The sequence below is a fragment of the Ovis aries genome, chromosome 1, assembly GCF_016772045.2.
Source record: "Ovis aries strain OAR_USU_Benz2616 breed Rambouillet chromosome 1, ARS-UI_Ramb_v3.0, whole genome shotgun sequence".
NCBI lineage: Eukaryota > Metazoa > Chordata > Mammalia > Artiodactyla > Bovidae > Ovis > Ovis aries.
In genome coordinates, this window is record NC_056054.1 from 116,020,521 (window position 1) to 116,040,585 (window position 20,065).

General features: G+C 40.4%; 1 pseudogene; it reads left to right on the forward strand.

The window, feature by feature from the left end:
- The first annotated feature begins 6,187 nt into the window (after positions 1-6,187).
- On the forward strand, positions 6,188-7,140 carry LOC101111330 (beta-1,3-N-acetylglucosaminyltransferase manic fringe-like; annotated as a pseudogene).
- The last annotated feature ends 12,925 nt before the right edge of the window (positions 7,141-20,065 follow it).

Genomic DNA, 20,065 nt, shown 5'->3' on the forward strand with positions numbered 1-20,065 from the left:
AAGTCAGCCATGGTAGAGGAATTTAAGTGATGGAAATTAGCAAATACTACAAATCCAAATTGGGATTCCACCCCCACAGAGAACTAGCTATTAAAAATTTATCAGCACAGCACCAAGACACCAGTTGGGCAATAGTCACTCTAAGTCACTGCCAGGGTGAGTGAGGCTTAGTGTCAGAGCTGTCCTCCTTCCTCTAACCAACACTACTTCCTCCCTTCCTTCCATACATATTGAGCACCAATAAAAGTGTTAAATTTTATCTTATGTCTGCTTCCAGAAACTCCAGGTTGCAATTTAAGATTTTTAGTATAAATATTACTCTAAGTAATCCTGGCATATAAACAGCAAAAGAAGTTGTATTTATTTTAAGTGGTGTTATATATTGCAATTATGTATTTGAATCAGGTTTTTGAACACATCGGTATAGAATTTTAACTATCAGCACTCTTAGAAAACCAAATGGCAAGCAAAGGACAGCTAACTTAAAGCTATGAAATCTTGTATTATTTCTGAAGGGCACATCAGCATGAAAATAGGGGTACTAGAACCAAATATCACAGGGAAAATTATTGTAGTTCAATTAAAACCTCATAATTAAAAGTCTTAGTTGAAATAGCCTAATGGAAATGCTCCCAGTACTAGTTAATCAATCACCTCTATACATAAAAATAGCTGCAACAGACCTTCTTAACGACATTTTAAGATCTTCATTTCAGTTCAGTCGCTCAATCGTGTCTGACTCTTTGCGACCCCATGAATTGCAGCATGCCAGACCTCCTTGTCCATCACCAGCTCCCGGAGTTCACTCAGACTCACGTCCATCAAGTCGGTGATGCCATCCAGCCATCTCATCCTCTGTTGTCCCCTTCTCCTCCTGCCCCCAATCCCTCCCAGCATCAGAGTCTTTTCCAATGACTCAACTTTCACATGAGGTGGCCAAAGTATTGGAGTTTCAGCTTTAGCATCATTCCTTCCGAAGAAATCCCAGGACTGATCTCCTTTAGAATGGACTGGTTGGATCTCCTTGCTGTCCAAGGGACTCTCAAGAGTCTTCTCCAACACCACAGTTCAAAAGCATCAATTCGTCAGTGCTCAGTTTTCTTCACAGTCCAACTCTCACATCCATACATGACTACTAGAAAAACCATAGCCTTGACTAGACGGACCTTTGTTGGCAAAGTAATGTCTCCACTTTTTAATAGGCTATCTAGGTTGGTCATAACTCTCCTTCCAAGGAGTAAGCATCTTTTAATTTCATGGCTGCAGTCACCATCTGCAGTGATTTTGGAGCCCAAAAAAATAAAGTCGGACACTGTTTTCACTGTTTCCCCATCTATTTCCCACGTAGTGATGGGACTGGATGCCATGATCTTTGCTTTCTGAATGTTGAGCTTTAAGCCAACTTTTTCACTCTCCTCTTTCACTTTCATCAAGAGGCTATTGAGTTCCTCTTCGCTTTCTGCCATAAGGGTGGTGTCATCTGCATATCTGAGGTTATTGATATTTCTCCCAGCAATCTTGATTCCAGCTTGTACTTCTTCCAGCCCAGCATTTCTCATGATGTACTCTGCATATAAGTTAAATAAGCAGAATGACAATATACAGCCTTGACGTACTCCTTTTCCTATTTGGAACCAGTCTGTTGTTCCATGTCCAGTTCTAATTGTTGCTTCTTGACCTGCATATTGGTTTCTCAAGAAGCAAGTCAGGTGGTCTGGTATTCCCATCTCTCTCAGAATTTTCCAGTTTATTGTGATCCACACAGTCAAAGGCTTTGGCATAGTTAATAAAACAGAAATAGATGTTTTTCTGGAACTCTCTTGCTTTTTCCATGATCCAGCCGATGTTGGCAATTTGATCTCTGGTTCCTCTGCCTTTTCTAAAACCAGCTTGAACATCTGGAAGTTCACGGTTCATGTATTCCTGAAGCCTGGCTTGGAGAATTTTGAGCATTACTTTAAAGCATGTGAGATAAGTCCAATTGTGCAGTAGTTTTAGCATTCTTTGGCACTGCCTTTCTTTGGGATTGGAATGAAAACCAGATCTTAAAATATGATAACAATCCCTCACACATGATTCACAAAATATTCAATAAAATGTTGCATAAAATTCTCAATTGCTCTTAAGACTGAAAAGCATTCTTTTTCATGGATGCAGTCACCAATTCTTTGTGCTTGGAGAAATAGAATGTGGACATGTTGATGCCAAAGGACCCATTCCTAATCTGAAATGTCCTAGAAAATTAAGGGTAAAAATGTAGGGCCAAGCCCCTAGGTCCAACACATGTTAAGTATGGTCTTAAATCCTAGATTAATATAGTCATCTGTAGCATACTACCAACACACACACACACAAACACAAACATACACACACACAAACACAGACATACACACACACACAAAACCCTTGCCTCGAAGCTAGACACTACCACCTCCAAAATGAATATTATTATCTTATCTGTTTTCTGTGGCTTTTTCATATTAGGGAATATGTTGCAACTCTTTCTCCATACCCTTAAATACAACGTTTTAATTTATCTTTTACTTTTTAAACTGCCCCAGCCCTGCTTAAGTAAACAACATATTTTGCTTGATGTCCAGCCTAGATCTTAGTACCTACCCTTTACCAGATTTAGACTTTAGCTTTATGCAGCAGATGCAGGCTGGGTCCATTCACTTCTATACCTCTCTCCTGCAACCACATGTGGCAGGATGTTTCAGCCCTCCCATACCCCTCTTCACTGCTCTAGCTTCCAGAAAGAAGGCACCAGTCATTAACTCTTCATGACTTTGGAGAATAGGAATAATAGCAACACTTCTGAAACAAGAAAGCTACATTTCTATCAAGTTTGGAATGTTCCCCATTAGAATTACAGTGCTGTTGACTCTTATGATAAAAACTGACATGATGATAAGACCAGATTTCCAAAGGGCTGTTCCCAGCAAGGGAGACCATGTGTCAAAACTCAGCCTGTGAAGGCACAGAGTGGAGTTGGAAAAAGTGGACAGAAAAGCAATGTTGAGACAGGAAGAATGGAGGTAGGGAATAAGGGAGTTAGGGGGAGAAATACAGCCTTTCAAAGAAGAAGATGCATTTAAAGAGAAATTTTATGTATATATGTATTTCTGTTTTCTGTATTGTAGGTTGCCCTGAATGACACTTATGGCACTTTTACAGAGATCTAGACTAAAGACCTATGTTATTCTTCAAGGTTTCTGGAGGCAGATTATCATTTCATTAAATATTGCTATGAACTTATGCTGTAAGGCAGTTAGGTTTCTATAAGTAAGATGGAGAAAAGTATATAGCCTACACTGAGTTCTTCATTTTTGTCAGTATACATTTAAACTGAATTAGCTGGAGTGAAAGCCAAATAAATGAAGATTCAGTCCACACAGCTTGAAAAGCTCTGTGATTCTAAGATGCTCTATATTTTAATGAGATGAAATGTTATATATATATATATATATATATATATATATATATATATGGTATATATATAATTCCAAAATTTGTGCCTAACATATAATCAGAGCCCCATAAAGATTTATTTACTTTCCCTATTTATCTCTTCTCTCCAAATGATGAATAATAATTCATCAAAGCAGCACATCAAAATAGTTGAAAATACTATAAATTATGCAGAAAAAGAGAACAAAGAGGGTAAGATGTCAACCATGAAGAATTAAACTGTTAACTGACTTCCAGCCTTTTAGGCACAGTGAGGGTCAGTGTGTCCTAAGACCCTAAAACGCTTTGATTATGCTAATCCTTGGAGTTATTTTTAAGAATACTGTCTCCAGTTTCTCTTTAGTGATATCAGGCTCTTCCTTTGTAGATACTACTTTTTTTCATGTTTCCATTTTTTCTGTTCCACCTTCCTTAGGCACTCAGCACCATCGTCCCAAGTATTTACATCTTATAGTAGGGAAAACAACTGGTTATCATCCTATTTGTCAGCTGTAGTCAGTTCATGTAGTGACTCCCTGAAGGCTGCCTCAGAATTCTTCTCAACTTATTACTGGGCAGAATGTGAGGGGAAATGTGCTGATTAATCAGTTTACTCATGATGCTTCTGATGGGTTGGAAGGCTGATGGTATTCTTGTACAGCTTACCTGTCAAATCAACTTTAGTGTAATTTTAAGTCATTAAGCTAGTAGCCTGGCTTCCCACTTCACCAGCATACTTTAAATATTTAATTTTTTTTTAAATTTTTATTATGAAATATTTTAAATATTTATTTAAATATCTAATATTTTTAAAATTTTTATTATGAAACATTTTCAGAGAAGGTATTGGCACCCCACTCCAGTACTCTTGCCTGGAAAATCTCACGGATGGAGGAGCCTGGTAGGCTGCCATCCATGGGGTCGCTAAGAGTTGGATACGACTGAATGACTTCATTTTCACTTTTCACTTTCATGCATTGGAGAAGGAAATGGCAACCCACTCCAGTGTTCTTGCCTGGAGAATCCCAGGGACGGGGGAGCCTGGTGGGCTGCCGTCTATGAGGTCACACAGAGTCGGACACGACTGAAGTGACTTAGCAGCAGCTATGAAATATTTTAAATATTTATTTAAATATCTCTAAACACAAACAGAGATATTTAAATATCTCTACAAATGTAGTGATAATAGAATAATTAAACTGACTTATCCAAAATTTAGATCCATCTAATATCAGTGCACGGCCAGTCTTCCTACAGCTATTTCTCAAAGCTCCACATTCTCTTATTTCAAGATTACTTTGAAATAAATCCCATAAATTAGACTATTTCATCTGAAAATATTTCAGTATGTATCTCTAAAGAGACAAGTACCTTTTTAATATTTGTATTATCCATTTCCTCCTAGTAAAGGAATGAAAGATTCGACAGTAGACATTTTGGGGAAGCAGATGTTCTCCTCTGAATTGCCAAAATCACATAGATAGCATTTTCTTGCCTTTTACAAAACTGGTGATTCGAGAATTGCAGGTGATTGTGTTCAATTGGAAAGGAGATTTTTGTCTGCTTTTTCTGACTGGGCTGACTCCATCGCACATGTACAGGCAGAAAGTATGGGAAATGAGAGTGGAGCAGTAGGCAATGTGAGACATGATGTGAACCAAGGCCTTCCAAACACTGATGAGAAGGAATGATCAGTCTGGATCCAATTTCATTAAGATAAAAACCAAACTGGCTCCTGGCCAACAAAAATGATGCTCCTGGGTTGGGGTGGGTGGGGTGGTCTTGTTGAAGCAATGGTTCGGTATTATACAAAATATTCAATAAAGAGTCTTATTAGATTCTGGTTTCTAGTTCTATAAAGTATCAACAAAAGTTAAGGAGAGTCAAGAAAACTATCCTCATGTTCCACTTCCTAAGAGGAGCTAACCTGGAGGTTGAATTTTAGTCACAAGGACTGGAATCAGGTTTGCGTCTGTGTGTGTGTGCTCAGTCACTTCAGTAGTATCTGACTTTTTTGAGAAACCATGGATTGTAGCCCGCCAGGCTCCTTTGTCCATGGGATTTTCCAGGCAAGAATACTGGAGTGGGTTGCCATTTCCTCCTCCAGAGGATCTTCCCAACCGAGGTGTTAAAACTGCGTCGCCTGTGCCTCCTGCATTGCAGGCAATTCTTTACCCCCTGAGGTTTGCGTGTAACTACCTTATCTGCTCATTCTTGGTGAAGCCATCACTAGTAAGCAAATATCAAGGCCATATGAACTTGATTACTTGAAAGGGATATTTCAACAAGCCAAAATTATAAAATCATTTTCTCTCAACCCATGGTTCTTTTTTTTCCTCTAGCCAAAGCTTAAATGATCATCTCAGTTTCTAGCAAAATAAAGTGCTTTTTATGTGCAATGTCTGCTTGCTCTCTGCTTCTTCTTCATTTCATGTCAGCAACCCAGTTGTGTCCCACTCTTTTCCACCACATGGACTGTAGCCTGCCAGGCCTTTCTGTCCATGGAGTTTTCCAAGTAAGAATACAAGAGTTGGTTGTGAAGCAGGTGGAGGGCTGGCAGCCGCGGGGCTACAGTGGCTTGGCCTGTGGGTCCAGAGCTCCGACTCCCACCTCTCCCCTTCCGGCCCACCAGCCATGCCTGCCAGCCCTTTCCCTTTGCCAGGGCTCCCACCTGACCAGCCTCCCTTCCCTGTCTGGTTGGGATTTGGGAGCTGAACCGTCTGGGGCCCTAGGGCCAATGCAGTGCCAGCTCCTCTGGGGCCTGGCTGGGGTCCTCCTCACCCTTCTGTGCATGGGGCTCCTCTCCCTACAGTACCACTCAAGCCTGTCCCCGCAGCGTGTGCCCAAAACCCCTGAGCTGAGCCCGCCAAGCCCTCGGCCCTCCGAGCTGCAGCTCCACGATGTCTTCATCGTAGTCAAGACGACCCAGGCCTTCCACCACTCCTGCCAGGAGCTGCAGCTCAACACGTGGGTCTCCAGGACCCAGCCATTCATCTTCAGTGACAGCCTGGATGAAGGCCTACAGGAAAGACTGGGGTCCCATCTTGTGGGACCAACTGCTCTGCAGAGCACAGCCACCCTGCCCTGTCCTGCAAGATGGCCCCTGAATTTGATGCCTTCTTGGCCAGTGGGCTGAGATGATTCTGCCATGTGGATAACGACAACTATCTGAACCCAAGGGCGCTACTGAAGTTGCTGAAAACCTTCCCCCAGACCCGCGACCTCTACGTAGGCTGACCTAGCCTGAATTGGCCAATTCACGCTTCGGAGTCACAACCTCACAACCGCACAAGGCTGATAAACCGCACAAGGCTAATAGAGTTCTGTTTTACCACAGGGGGAGCTGGCTTCTGCATCAACTACAAACCGGCTTTGAAGATGGCCCCCTGGGCCAGTGGCTCCCACTTCATGGACGCATCTGCCCTCATCTGGCTGCCTGACGACAGCACCGTGGGCTACATTGTTGAGTGCAAGCTGGGCAGCCTGGAGACCCTGCAGCTGCTGGAGGCTGCCCAGCTCCCGGAGCAGGTCACCCTTAGCTACAGCATCTTTGAGGGGAAACTTAACGTTATTAATCTCCATGGCCCCTTCTCACCTGAGGAGGGCCCCTCCAGGTTTCACTCCCTCCATTGTCTCCTCTACCTGGATACTCCCTGGTGCCTGCAGCTGGTGGCTTGATGAACCCTGAATCTCTGGGAAAAAACTGGGCTGAGGCTCTCTGGTTGTCCTTAGCCTCTCAGGAAGACTTGAGGGCCCATGGCAGGTCTTGTGTGCATGTTGGTGGAGGGGCAGTCCCTGGCAGGGCCTCTGAGAGATGAGCAAGCCCAGGATTCGATGATAACTGGTGCTGAATGCATCTCAAGCCCCTGGGAGGCATGTTGCACAGCCCAGGATTGGGGGCACCAAGTAAGGGCCAGAGAGGTCTCAATGGCTGAGCCTCCATGGGCCCAGGGTGGCTGAACTGAATGAGGATGGAGGGTCCTTAAGCTACTTGGACTCAGGAATCCTAAACCTCCAGAGAATTACCTGGGCCCCTGGGTGTGTAGAGCCCCTAGCTCTGGTCTCTCAGTTCCTCTCCTGGGATCAAGCACTGGGCCACTCACTCCTGGCTTCCTTGGCTGGATCCTCAAGCACTGAGGGGACCCAAGTGGAAGAAGGGCAGAATCCAGAGTCTGTGGCAGATAATGTTGTTGCTGACCAGTCTCCAGCCCCTGCTCCCCACCTGATGTTGTTTGGCGCATCAGCATGTCCAGATCCAGATGATGAATCAGAATGGGTCCCAGCCCATCATGATGTTCCTGTTGCTCGCTTTCGCAGCTTCCCTTGCTATTAGGAGCTACTACAAGGCAGAGGAACCAGAGATTAAATTGCCAACATCCACTGGATCATCGAAAAAGCAAGAGAGCTCCAGAAAAACATCTATTTCTGCTTTATTGACTATGCCAAAGCCTTTGACTGTGTGGATCACAATCAACTGTGGAAAATGCTGAAAGAGATAGGAATACCAGACCACCTGACCTGCCTCTTGAGAAACCTATATGCAGGTCAGGAAGCAATAGTTAACTGGACATGGAACAACAGACTGGTTCCAAATAGGAAAAGGAGTATGTCAAGGCTGTACATTGTCACCCTGCTTATTTAACTTCTATGCAGAGTACATCATGAGAAACGCTGGACTGGAAGAAGCAGAAGCTGGAATCAAGATTGCCGGGAGAAATATCAATAACCTCAGATATACAGATGACACCACCCTTATGGCAGAAGTGAAGAACTAAAAAGGCTCTTGATGAAAGTGAAAGAGGAGAGTGAAAAAGTTGGCTTAAAGCTCAACATTCAGAAAACGAAGACCATGGCATCTGGTCCCATCACTTCATGGGAAATAGATGGGGAAACAGTGTCAGACTTTATCTTTTTGAGCTCCAAAGTCACTGCAGATGGTGATTGCAGCCATGAAATTAAAAGATGCTTACTCCTTGAAAGAAAGTTATGACCAACCTAGATAGCATATTAAAAAGCAGAGACATTACTTTGCCAACAAAGGTCCGTCTAGTTAAGACTATGGTTTTTCCTGTGGTCATGTATGAATGCGAGAGCTGGATTGTGAAGAAGGCTGAGCGCTGAAAAATTGATGCTTCTTCTGTTGGAGAAGACTCTTGAGAGTCCTTTGGACTGCAAGGAGATCCAACCAGTCCATTCTAAAGGAGATCAGCCCTGGGTGTTCTTTGGAAGGAATGATGCTAAAACTGAAACTCCAGTACTTTGGCCACCTCATGCAAAGAGTTGACTCATTGGAAAAGACTCTGATGCTGGGAGGGATTGGGGTCAGGAGAAGGGGACGACAGAGGATGAGTTGGCTGGATGGCATCACCGACTTGATGGATGTGAGTCTGAGTGAACTCCGGGAGTTGGTGATGGACACAGAGGCCTGGTGTGCTGCGATTCATGGGGTCGCAAAGAGTTGGACACAACTTAGCGACTGAACTGAACTGAACTGACTTGGCCCAGCTACGGCCAGAGCTAGATCTCTGTCTGTTAGTGAGAATTAAGTAAAGCCAATAGAGAGGCTTCTGGGGAAGGTTTTGTAGCCCTGTACCCCATCTTCCTACTGCAAATGTGGGTGTGATGTCTGGATCTAGGGAAGCCACCCTGCTGCCATGAAGGGAATGCCAAGACAATCATTTCCACAGCTGTCCCTTCCAACATCTTGTTCTGTAAGAAGATTACCCCTTATTTGTTAAAAAAAAAAAAAAAAAAAAAAAAAGAGTTGGTTGCCATTTTCTATTCCAGGGGATTTTCCCAACCCAGGGATCAAACCCAAGTGTCTTTTGTCTACCACTTTGGCAGGTGGATTCTTTAACACTGCACCACCTGGGAGGCTCATACTCTCTGCACTGCTCCTCATTTCCACACAAATTCAAGAACCAGAACTGCATGAACTAATCAGTACTGTTCCTCTTTGCTTGTCTAAGACTCCATTGCTCTATCCAGGACTTCCTCATTTCCAGGGAGTTTCCATTCACTCAAGCTGCTCATGGAGCCATTTTATTCCCTCTCCTCAGATGTATGCCTGTCCATGAAATGTCTATGAATAAGACTCTGATTTCATAAAGCACACTAATGAGCCCCTGCATGATTTTGCATCCCTTATTCCCCCTCCCCCTTAGAAAGTGGATAACTCAGAGCAAGCTGGCTGACTACTAATAAATGTTTAGCAGACAGCAAGCAACATCATGTCCATTGTTGCCTGAGTCCCTCCACCTTGCACAAGATAAAGTCAGTTCATATCAGTGAAGGAACTATCTGTGTGTTGATCTCTTTTATATGTATGTTCTTGATCTACTCCTGCTCCTATTACAAAATACCATGGATTAGGTGAGTTATAAACAAAAGAAATTTATTTTTCACAGTTCTGGGGGCTGAGAAGTCCAAACTCAAGGTACCAGTAGAGTTGGTGTCTGGTGAGAGTCTGATTCCTGATTCATAGATGGTTCTCTCCTTTTACTGTGTCCTCACATGGTTGAAGCAACAAGGGAGCTCTCTGAGATCGTTTATAAAGTCACTAATCCCATTCATGAGGCTCCACCCTCATGACTTAATCATTTCCCAAGGGCCCCCCAACCTTCTCACACCATCACATATGAATTTGGAGGGTAGGGTATACAATCATTCAGTCTATAGCACACATCTTGACTATGCATTGCTATATGCCTTAGAGTTAATACATACAGTTTTCTGAAAGTGTTTTGTGATGAAAGGTATGACACAAATATAAGTTCTCACTATTGCTTGCATTATAGCTTTTATATAATCTACTTTACTAGAACAATCATAAAATTACATATTTTCCAATCATCAGGTGAAATATAGAATATTCTTTCCTAAGCACAAAACAAACCCATATTGGATTTTATAACTTGGATAGATTCTATTTTATTGTTACTCTTATATTATGCCTCTGTACTTTCTTTTATGCATCACCTTTTCACAAAATGCAAAGAATGGTCCCTCAGTGATTGTTTAATCTGACTGTATTGCAAGTAAAAAGAAATATCTTCAATCACCTCTTCCTTCTTACAAAGGAAGCAATAGCCTCACAGACAAGGAAGGCTCACAGACAGTATCAAAGGAGACCATCACTGAAAATGTCAAAGTCCCCTCATTTGAACCACATTGGGAAGACGGCAAGTGTAGGGATGTTTCAACCCACTGCCATGGGCCTCATGTGGTTCTTTAGAGCTTCATGTGCAAGCATTGTGACATCTGCAGAAAAAAAAATTAAAGTTACAGTAATAGATTTTAGAGATAAATAACTAAACATTAAAGTTATTGCTTTTAATCAAATTATTTAAACTTCAAAATTTCATAGGAGAAAAAATGCATCAATGGTGTAGTTGATTTACCATAGAGGGCAATATGAACGTCATAGTTGCCTTACAAAATGGTGAGATTAAAGCCATTCAAAAAGTTTAATAAAGATGATAATTTGTCAGTGACGCTGAAGAAAATATTCTAGGCATCCTTGATTGCTCTCTTTCCCTTCCATTACATCTCTACCAGTGCCATGAGTTCTGATGCCAACCACAAAGGTTAAAAAGTGGACAGTTGCCCAGTTCCTGGAAATCCCTCCACCTTCCCCAAATAGTTGGAATAATCCTCCCATTCATTTGCCTATAAAATTACCCAGCCCATAAAAATTAACCATGCCATATTTCAAAGCTGCTGTCTCTTTCTGAGATGGCCCACACTCTATGAGTGTGTTTCTCTCTAAATAAATCTGCTTCTTACCTAAAAACAAACAAACAAGTAAATTATTTCTAAAATCTTCTGAAAATTCTGCCTTTTAAATTATGTAGATCATGACCTAGTAGTTATGTCATACAAACAGAAGATATTTATGGGCTGACAAAAAAAAAAAAATTCAGAATTACCCTCTGTCCTATGCTATTTTTTTTCTCCCAGATACAATTTGTGTGTGTGTGTTTCTCTGCCATGCTTTATATCTGCAGTAGGACTGCCTTTGTAAACAGCATTCCTCATATTCCTGTGCCAGCTGGCAATGGGAGGCCTTCACTGGAGATTGGGAGATGAAAGAAAAAGATCACGGCATTTCTTCCTTATTTGCTCCACTCCTAAGGACAGCTCAATTTCTATGCTTCTGGTTTTCCCTGAACATTCTTTTTTGTTTTACCCCTTAGCTAAAAAGTGGTCCCTTCTTTAAAGTCTTTCATCTGAGGTGAGTTCTCTTTTGCTGTGTCCTTGACTTTTATACAGGCTCTCCTAGTAAATCAGATGATAAAGAATCCACCTGCAATGCAGGGCACCAAGGTTTGATCCCTGGGTTGGGAAGATCCCCTGGAGAAGAGAATGGCTACCCACTCCAGGATTCTTGCCATGGGCAGAAGAGCCTCTTTATGGGGTCATAAAGAGTCAGATAGGATTTAGCAACTAATGCTTTCATTTTTTTCTACTTGACTTCAATACATCTAGAACAACTCGGGGTAGCTAAGACAGCCAAATTCCCAAAGACATGACGATTTAAGGTAAAATTTCTCCGTGATCTGGAAGAGTTTAAGGAAAAATGCTGATCATTAGCATCAAGGCAAAGATAGATTAAGGCAAATCTAAAGTGAAGAGCTGAGAACAAATCCATAGTATAAGAGAACAATAGTAAAAATTGAGTGAAAAAAGCCCTGGGAAATAAGAGTAGTGATGATAACTAAGAATGCAGAGTATTTGGGAAGGTGCTGTATCACTAAAGAAAAATCTCAGAAAGAGATACATTATTAAGCCTTATAAAATGAATACATTTAAATTTTATGTTGCAACATCATGCTGACAATTTTTTTTTAGTTAAGGATTTTTAATTTTTTGTTAAGGATTTTTGCATATATGTTCATCAGTGATATTGGCCTGTAGTTTTCTTTTTTGTGTGGCATCTTTGTCTGGTTTTGGTATTCAGGTGATTGCAGCCTCGTAGAATGAGTTTGGAAGTTTACCTTCCTCTGAAATTTTCTAGAAGTGTTTGAGTAGGATAGGTGTTAGCTCTTCTCTAAATTTTTGGTAGAATTCATCTGTGAAGCCATCAGTCCCAGGCTTTTGTTTGCTCGAAGATTTCTGATTACAGTTTCAATTTTCATGCTTGTGATGAGTCTGTTAAGATTTTCTATTTCTTCCTGGTTCAGTTTTGGAAAGTTATACTATTCTAAGAATTTGTTCATTTATTCCAAGTGGTCCATTTTATTGGCATATATTTGCTGATAGTAATCTGTTATGATCCTTTGTATTTCTGTGTTGTCAGTTGTGATTTCTCCATTTTCATCTCTAATTTTGTTGATTTGATTCTTCTCCCTTTTTTTCTTGATTAGTCTAGCTAAGGTTTTGTCTATTTCATTTATCTTCTCAAAGAACCAGCTTTTAGTTTTGTTGATATTTGCTATGGTCTCCTTTGTTTCTTTTGCACTTCTTTCTGCCCTAATTTTTATGACTTATTTCCTTCTACTAACTCTGGAGTTCTTCATTTCTCCTTTTCCTAGTTGCTTTAGATGTAGCTGCTGCTGCTGCTAAGCCACTTCAGTCGTGTCCAACTCTGTGCGATCCCATAGACGGCAGCCTACCAGGCTCCTCCATCCCTGGGATTCTCCAGGCAGGAACACTGGAGTGGATTGCCATTTCCTACTCCGATGCATGAAAGTGAAAAGTGAAAATGAAGTCGTTCAGTTGTGTCCGACTCTTCGTGACCCTAGGGACTGCAGCCTACCAGGCTCCTTCATCCATGGGATTTTCCAGGCAAGAGTACTGGAGAGTTAGGTTATTTATTTGATTTTTCTCCTGTTTCTTGAGGTAAGCTTCTATTGCTATGAACCTTCCCCTTAGCACGGCTTTTACTGAATCCCATAGGTTTTACGCTGTTGTGTTTTAAGTTTTATTCGTTTCTATGAATATTTTCATTTCTTTTCTTATTTCTTCTGTGATTTGTTGGTTATTCAGAAGTGTGTTGTTTAGCCTCCATATGTTTGATTTTTTCATAGTTTTTTTCCTGTAGTTGATATCTAATCTTACTGTATTGTGATTAGAAAAGATGCTTGAGATGATTTCCTTTTTTTTTTTTTAATTTACGAAGGCTAGATTTATGGCCCAGGATGTGATCTATCCTGGAGAAGGTTCCGTGTACACTTGAGAAAAAGGTGAAATTCATTGTTTTGGGGTGAAATGTCCTACAGACATCAATTAGGTCTCACTAGCCCATTGTATCATTTAAAGTTTGTGTTTCCTTGCTAATTTTCTGTTTAGTTGATCTATCCATAGGTGTGAGTGGGGTATTAAAGCCACTAACCTTTTCTGTGTTTCCTGTCTAGAGAAGATCCTTTAGCATTTGTTGAAGAGCTGGTTTGGTGGTGCTGAATTCTCTCAGTTTTTGCTTGTCTATAAAGCTCTTGATTTCTCTTTATATTTGAAATGAGATCCTTGCTGGGTACAGTAATCTGACTGTAGACTTTTCTCTTTCATCACTTTTAGTATTTCCTGCCATTCCCTTCAGGACTGAAGAGTTTCTATTGAAAGATCAGCTGTTATCCTTATGGAAATCCCCTTGCGTGTTATTTGTTGTTTTTTCCCTTGTTGCTTGTAGTATTTGTTATTTGTGTTTGATCTTTGTTAATTTGATTAATGTGTGTCTTGGGGTGTTTCACCTTGGGTTTATTCTGTTTGGGACTCTCTGGGTTTCTTGGACTTGGGCAGCTATTGCCCTCCCCATTTTAGGGAACTTTTCAACTATCATCTCCTCAAGCATTTTCTCATGGTCTTTCTTTTTGTCTTCTTCTTCTGGGACTCCTATGATTCGAATGTTGGGGTGTTTAACATTGTCCCAGAGGTCTCTGAAGTTGTCCTCATTTCTTTTCATTCTTTTTTTCTTTTTCCTCTCTGCTTCATTTATTTCCACAATTATATCTTCTACCTCATTTATCCTATCTTCTGCCTCCATTATTCTACTCTTGGTTCCCTCCAGAGTGCTTTTGATCTCAGCTTATTGACTGACTCTTTTTTATTTCTCCTAGGTCCTTTAAAAATTGCAAAAATTATAAAAAATATATAGATGAAATCTGCCTTAAAAATAGGGTCTTTTTTCAAGGTAATAGTAGTTTTTAAAAATTAAAATAAAAGGAGTAATAAAGAACTTAATTTTTTAAATCAAAAATTAAAAAATGATAATAGTAAAATATATCTAGGAATTTCTCTGGAGCTGTTGATGGCAGTGTGGGGTCAGTTCAGTTTCAATTAGTTCCTTGTTCCAGCTTATACTTCTCAAGGTCTATAGGCCCCTTCCAATGTAGTCAGTGTTAAGTACAGGGTTTTAATCTGTTGCAGCTATCACTTCCAAAGCTATTCCCTCTTCTTTTTTTATTTTGGCTTATCTGTTTGCAAGTCTCTTCAGTGTCTAATTTCTGCCCTGACACAAGAGGGCAAAGTTCAGTTCAGCCATTCAGTCATGTCCGAAAGGGGGCAAAGGTCGTCATTTATTAAAGCTCACTTTTCAATTGTGCTGTGGGGAGGGAGGAACACTGGGGAGTGCTCGCAGTGTCTGGGCCACACTGGGTTTGCCCCCGCTCATGGCGTGTGTGCTTTCCCAGTCTACACTACTCGGGCTCCAGGTTGCTCTGCAGGGGAACTGTCTAAAGCAAGCCCTGGGCTGTGTGCACTTCCCAGGTCTAAGCCTCTCAGGTTCAGGTTCTTGGGTACTCCATAAAGGAACAGACTTGATTGGGCCTGCGTTTTGTGCCCTTCCCAGGTCTGAGCAGCTCAGGTGACCAGGTGCTTGGCGAGCGCACTCTTCTCAGGTGGGCAGTGTGTCTTATCACCTCCTCCTTCCCAGCCGCTCAGTTTCCTGGGTGCACCACAAGAGCGCCATCTCAGGTGTGCCGTGTGTCTCTTCTGGGAAATTGATTTCTGACTGCGACCCTCCTGGCAGATGTCAACTGTCCAGGATCCCAGGAAGGCTTGGTTAGTAACAGGAAGCCTGCTCACAGTTTGGTGGAGAATGCCATCTCTGGGGCCAAGATTGCCCATTGCCTTCCGGCTCTGGCTGTCACCCGCCTGCCTCTCTGCCTCCAGTGGGCGGAGGGGGTCTGTCTGCAGCCAGCTAGCTTCCTCTGGTATTTGCTCAGTCCTTTGTTCTGTGAGCGGGCCAGCCTGTGCCTTAGAGCTTTTCATGGGAAAGTTATCTCTCTCTCCCTTTTTTTTTTTTTCTCTCTCTCTCTCTCTCTCTCTCTCTCTGGCTATCCTACAGTTTGGGTAGCTATCTCACATTATCTCCCTCAGAAAGTCCTCAGGTCATTCAGGCCTGGTCCTTACCCTAAGCAAGCAGCCCACATCTCCCTGTTCAGCCCCCACTCACTGCTGGCAGACACGTGCATCTGGGCTACTTTTCCACTGGGAGTTGCAATTAGGTGTATAATCTATGGGTATTTTTTTTCCCCCTCCTGGTTATGTTGCCCTCTGAGATTCCAAAACTCCCCACAGACACACCTGTGAGAGGGTTTCCTGGTGTTTGGAAATGTGTCCTTCACAACTCCCTCATGAAGGGGTCTCTATTCCTAACTGTTTTGTCTCTCTTTTTATATTTTATATTTCATCCTACCTCCTTTCAAAGAGAATGGGCTGCCTCTCTGGGTATCTGGTGCCCTTGCCAGCATTCAGAAGTTGTTTTGTGGGATTTGTTCAGTGTTCAAATGATCTTTCGATGAATTTGTGGGGGAGAAAGTGGTCTCCCTGTCCTATTCCTTCACCACCTTAGGACTGCCAGCTATAGCGCCCTTATGTTAAAAATGCACTTCTTAAAGAAGCATATGTCGGTCCTTGCTTTTTATTCATTTTGACAAGCTATGTCTTTTATTTGAGGGTATATGATCCATTTACATTTAATGTGGTTACTGATGTGATTAGGATTAACTCTATCTAGAAGACAATTTCTTTTTCCTCCACTCTTTCTTTTTTTGGATTAACTAATGGCTTTTTTAAAGTGTCAGTGTGTTTTTGTTGTTGTTGTTTTTGAATTTTTAGTTATAAATCTGCCATGTTAGTTTAGAAGATGATCTGGGGGTTGTAGCATCCATTTTTAATGTATCAGTCTAGTTACAAGTGACAGTATACTGTTTCACATATAACATAGGAAACTTGTAGTATACTTCAGCATCTCCCCTTCTGTACAATAAGTTATTATTGCCATACATTTCACTTTCACATATGTTATAAATCCTGCTACATTAATATTATTTTCTTTAAATGTTTATTATAGTTTACATACTTACTTAGTAATATTTTCTTATTCTTGTATATTTTCCCATGTTGCAACTGTTTCTAGTGTTCTTCATATCTTTATTGAGGTTCAACTTATCATCTGGTATTGTTTTCCTCCTCCCCAAAGACTTCCTTTATCATCTCCTATGAATTAAGTGTGCAGATAATGAATACTACTTTCAACTGCTATGTATCTGGAAAAGTCTTTCTTTCACCCTCAAATTTGAAAACTACTCTTGCTGAATATAAAATTCCTGAATGATATCTTTCTCTTTCAGTACTTAAATGATATTGCTCTACTGTCTTCTTGCTTGAATTTTTTCTTACAAAATAAATACTATTTTGGATCCTTAGAATTAAATGTGCTCTTTGTCTCAGTCTTCCTTTGTCTTTATTATAATAAAGATATTCTTTATTACTTGAGCAAATCATTGTACTTTGGTATAATTTTCTTCATGCCTCTTGTGCCTAGGGTTCATAAAATCTTATTATCTGTGAGGTTATAGGTTTTATTGGGTTTAGCAGATTTTTGGCAATTATTTCTTCAAATATTTTTCTTCACCACTCCCCTCTCTTCTGTGGATTCTATTTATATGTATATTAGGTCTCTCATGGCTTTTCAACACTCACTAATATTGCTTTAATTGCATATTTGGGTTTTTTCCCCCCTATGTTTAATTTGGAATATCCCCACTGCTTTATTGTATTACACTTATTGATATTTTCTTCTGCAGTGTCTAATCTAATCTATGATTCATCTCAGACATTTCAGTTTTTTACTTTATCTTTTTAGATGCTGGATGTTTTTGTTTTCCTATACAGAGTCAAATTTCTTCCTAAAATTAGCTTACTTTAAATCAATTAAACTTTGAGGGGTCTTGTTTCTAAGATTTGTTAAGCAGGTCTAGATTATGATTAATCTAGAAATAAATATTTTATACTATTGAGTCAATATTCCTCTGTATATTCTACTCAAATGTTTCATAAATCATGTGATTTTCTAGTCTTATTGGTGGGGCCAGAAACATCTCCTAAATGTGGGTATGTTGCCTCTACTTCTTTCAGATGACTCTTTCCCCAATCTGCCAGTTTCCTCACACACATATGTTGATCATTGCTCCAGTAAACACTCAAGAGTAACCCTTTGCATATCTCTGAAATTCTCTGGCTGTGCAACTTTCTCTTCTCTAGTAGTCTTTCCTATGAACTCTAGCTACCTTCATCTTCCTGCTTTCTCAACAATATCCCCTCTACTCAGCCAGAGGGTTAGAACCACCATCAGTTATCCTTTCTTACACCATGACCCATGAACTCTCCATACAATAACATGAAACAATCATATTTCACCTGATTTGTTTGACTGATGTCCAGTGACTTATATATCAGCTCAGTTCAGTTCAGTCGCTCAATCGTCTCTGACTCTTTGTGACCCCATGGACTGCAGCACGCCAGGCCTCCCTGTCTGTCACCAACTCCCAGAGTTTACTTAAACTCATATCCATTGAGTTGGTGATGCCATCCAACCATCTCATCCTCTGTCATCCCCTTTTCCTCCCACCTTCAATCTTTCCCAGCATCAGGGTCTTTTCAAATGAGTCAGCTCTTTGCATCAGGTGGCCGAAGTATAATTTTTCCTATACTTTGTTCAATTATTTTATGTGGAAAAAGGAAATGCAATTTCTGTTATTCCATCTTGTTTCAAAGAGTAAGTACTGTGGCTGCTTTTATTTTTATATTGTTTTACTTTTTAATGCAGAGTTTGGAGAATAAATAGTTTAAGTCTAGAGAGTAAAAAGAATAAAGCAATAGCCAAAAAAGAGTGAGAGACTGGGATAGGCAAGATCTTAGTTCTCAGGAATGACTCATGAGGGAAGGGAATAGGAAAGAAGAAAGAACTATAAATATGATTTCCCTAGGCTTCATTCATGTGAAAATTTAAGAATAAGCAATTAAATTTGATTATTTTAAAATTACTTTTTGTTGTCAGCCTGTCTTTTGTTTTGATTTATTTTAAATATTGTACTATGCATAAACTGAGCCACTGGCTTTTATGCAGGTTATAAATATTGTCCTGCACTTTCAAAAGTCTACACTTTCCCACGTGTAGAGTTTTCTTTCCATTTGGAATCTGATTCCACCTTGACCTCACTCATCTCTTTACATCCTTTTACATTCAGCAGATTTCCTCTGTGAAGCCTTTCCCCTCTGCTCTGAGGCTAAGCCTGTTTCTCTCCTTTTTCTGCTCCTACAGTTCTTTGTTCATGTATACACAAATTCTAGCACATACTACTTTGTATACCACTAAGAGTTTATACAAGATTTCCTCAGCAGACTGAAAGCATATGAAAGGTAGGAACCACATCTCAATCACTTTGGATTGAGCTAATCAGTACTTCTCTGAAGTATTGTATACTATTCCCCTTTTCTCCATGTTTAATATTTATTAAAATATTCTTTACCCAATAGACATATAGTTTATTCCTGAATTTTAGTCACAAATTTAATCTTGCAAAAGCTACAATTATTATTTGGTGCAGTCTTACAAGCTTGTTAAAGTAATTAATTGCTTTTACCAGTTTGTCATTACCTGAGGTATGTGTTTTATCCCATAATTCCAAACCTGGCTGTCATCAGAATCTCCCATCAGAGATTTAGCAAATAAAAAATTTTATAAGAGCTATTTATAGGAATATATATATTTTTAAATAGTCACTAGGATGAGTGTGGTCATTGACATATATCTGAGTTTGTTCCTGGTTAAATATGCAAATATCTGGGATTGCATTTCTGAGCTAAAATATTTTAGAATTGTTGGTTGCCCAGGGAACTACTTAAATTTGAAGACTTATAATAGATCTGTGGTAGTAAAGAACAAAAAATGGGGTGGAGATATAAAAATTAATATACACATGTATGCACCTCTATTTCCTACCTAGCATGGTAAGCATAGTTAGTAAATATGCATGCGTTTATTGAAGGATAGAAAGAACTAAATTATAGTACTTGCTATTTCAACAGTGAGTCTATCAAGAATAAATCATGCATGGTCACTTTTCCTTTTTTTGTCCTTCTTTAGCCATTTTCTAGGAATTGCATCCCATAATTTGGTTGTAATAAAATGTGACTGCTTGGGAAATGTTCACAGGGTTGGCATTCATTTGCATGCTGCTGCCATTTCAGCCCAGGGCATTCTCTCCTTCCTGGTTCTCCCTCATCTCCCCTGCAAACCCCCCTTGCAAGGCACTGATGAGATGTGACAACAGAAAACACAAGTGCATTTCCTAGAGATTTACCAACATCCAGAAGGAAAGCTCGGAGGAAA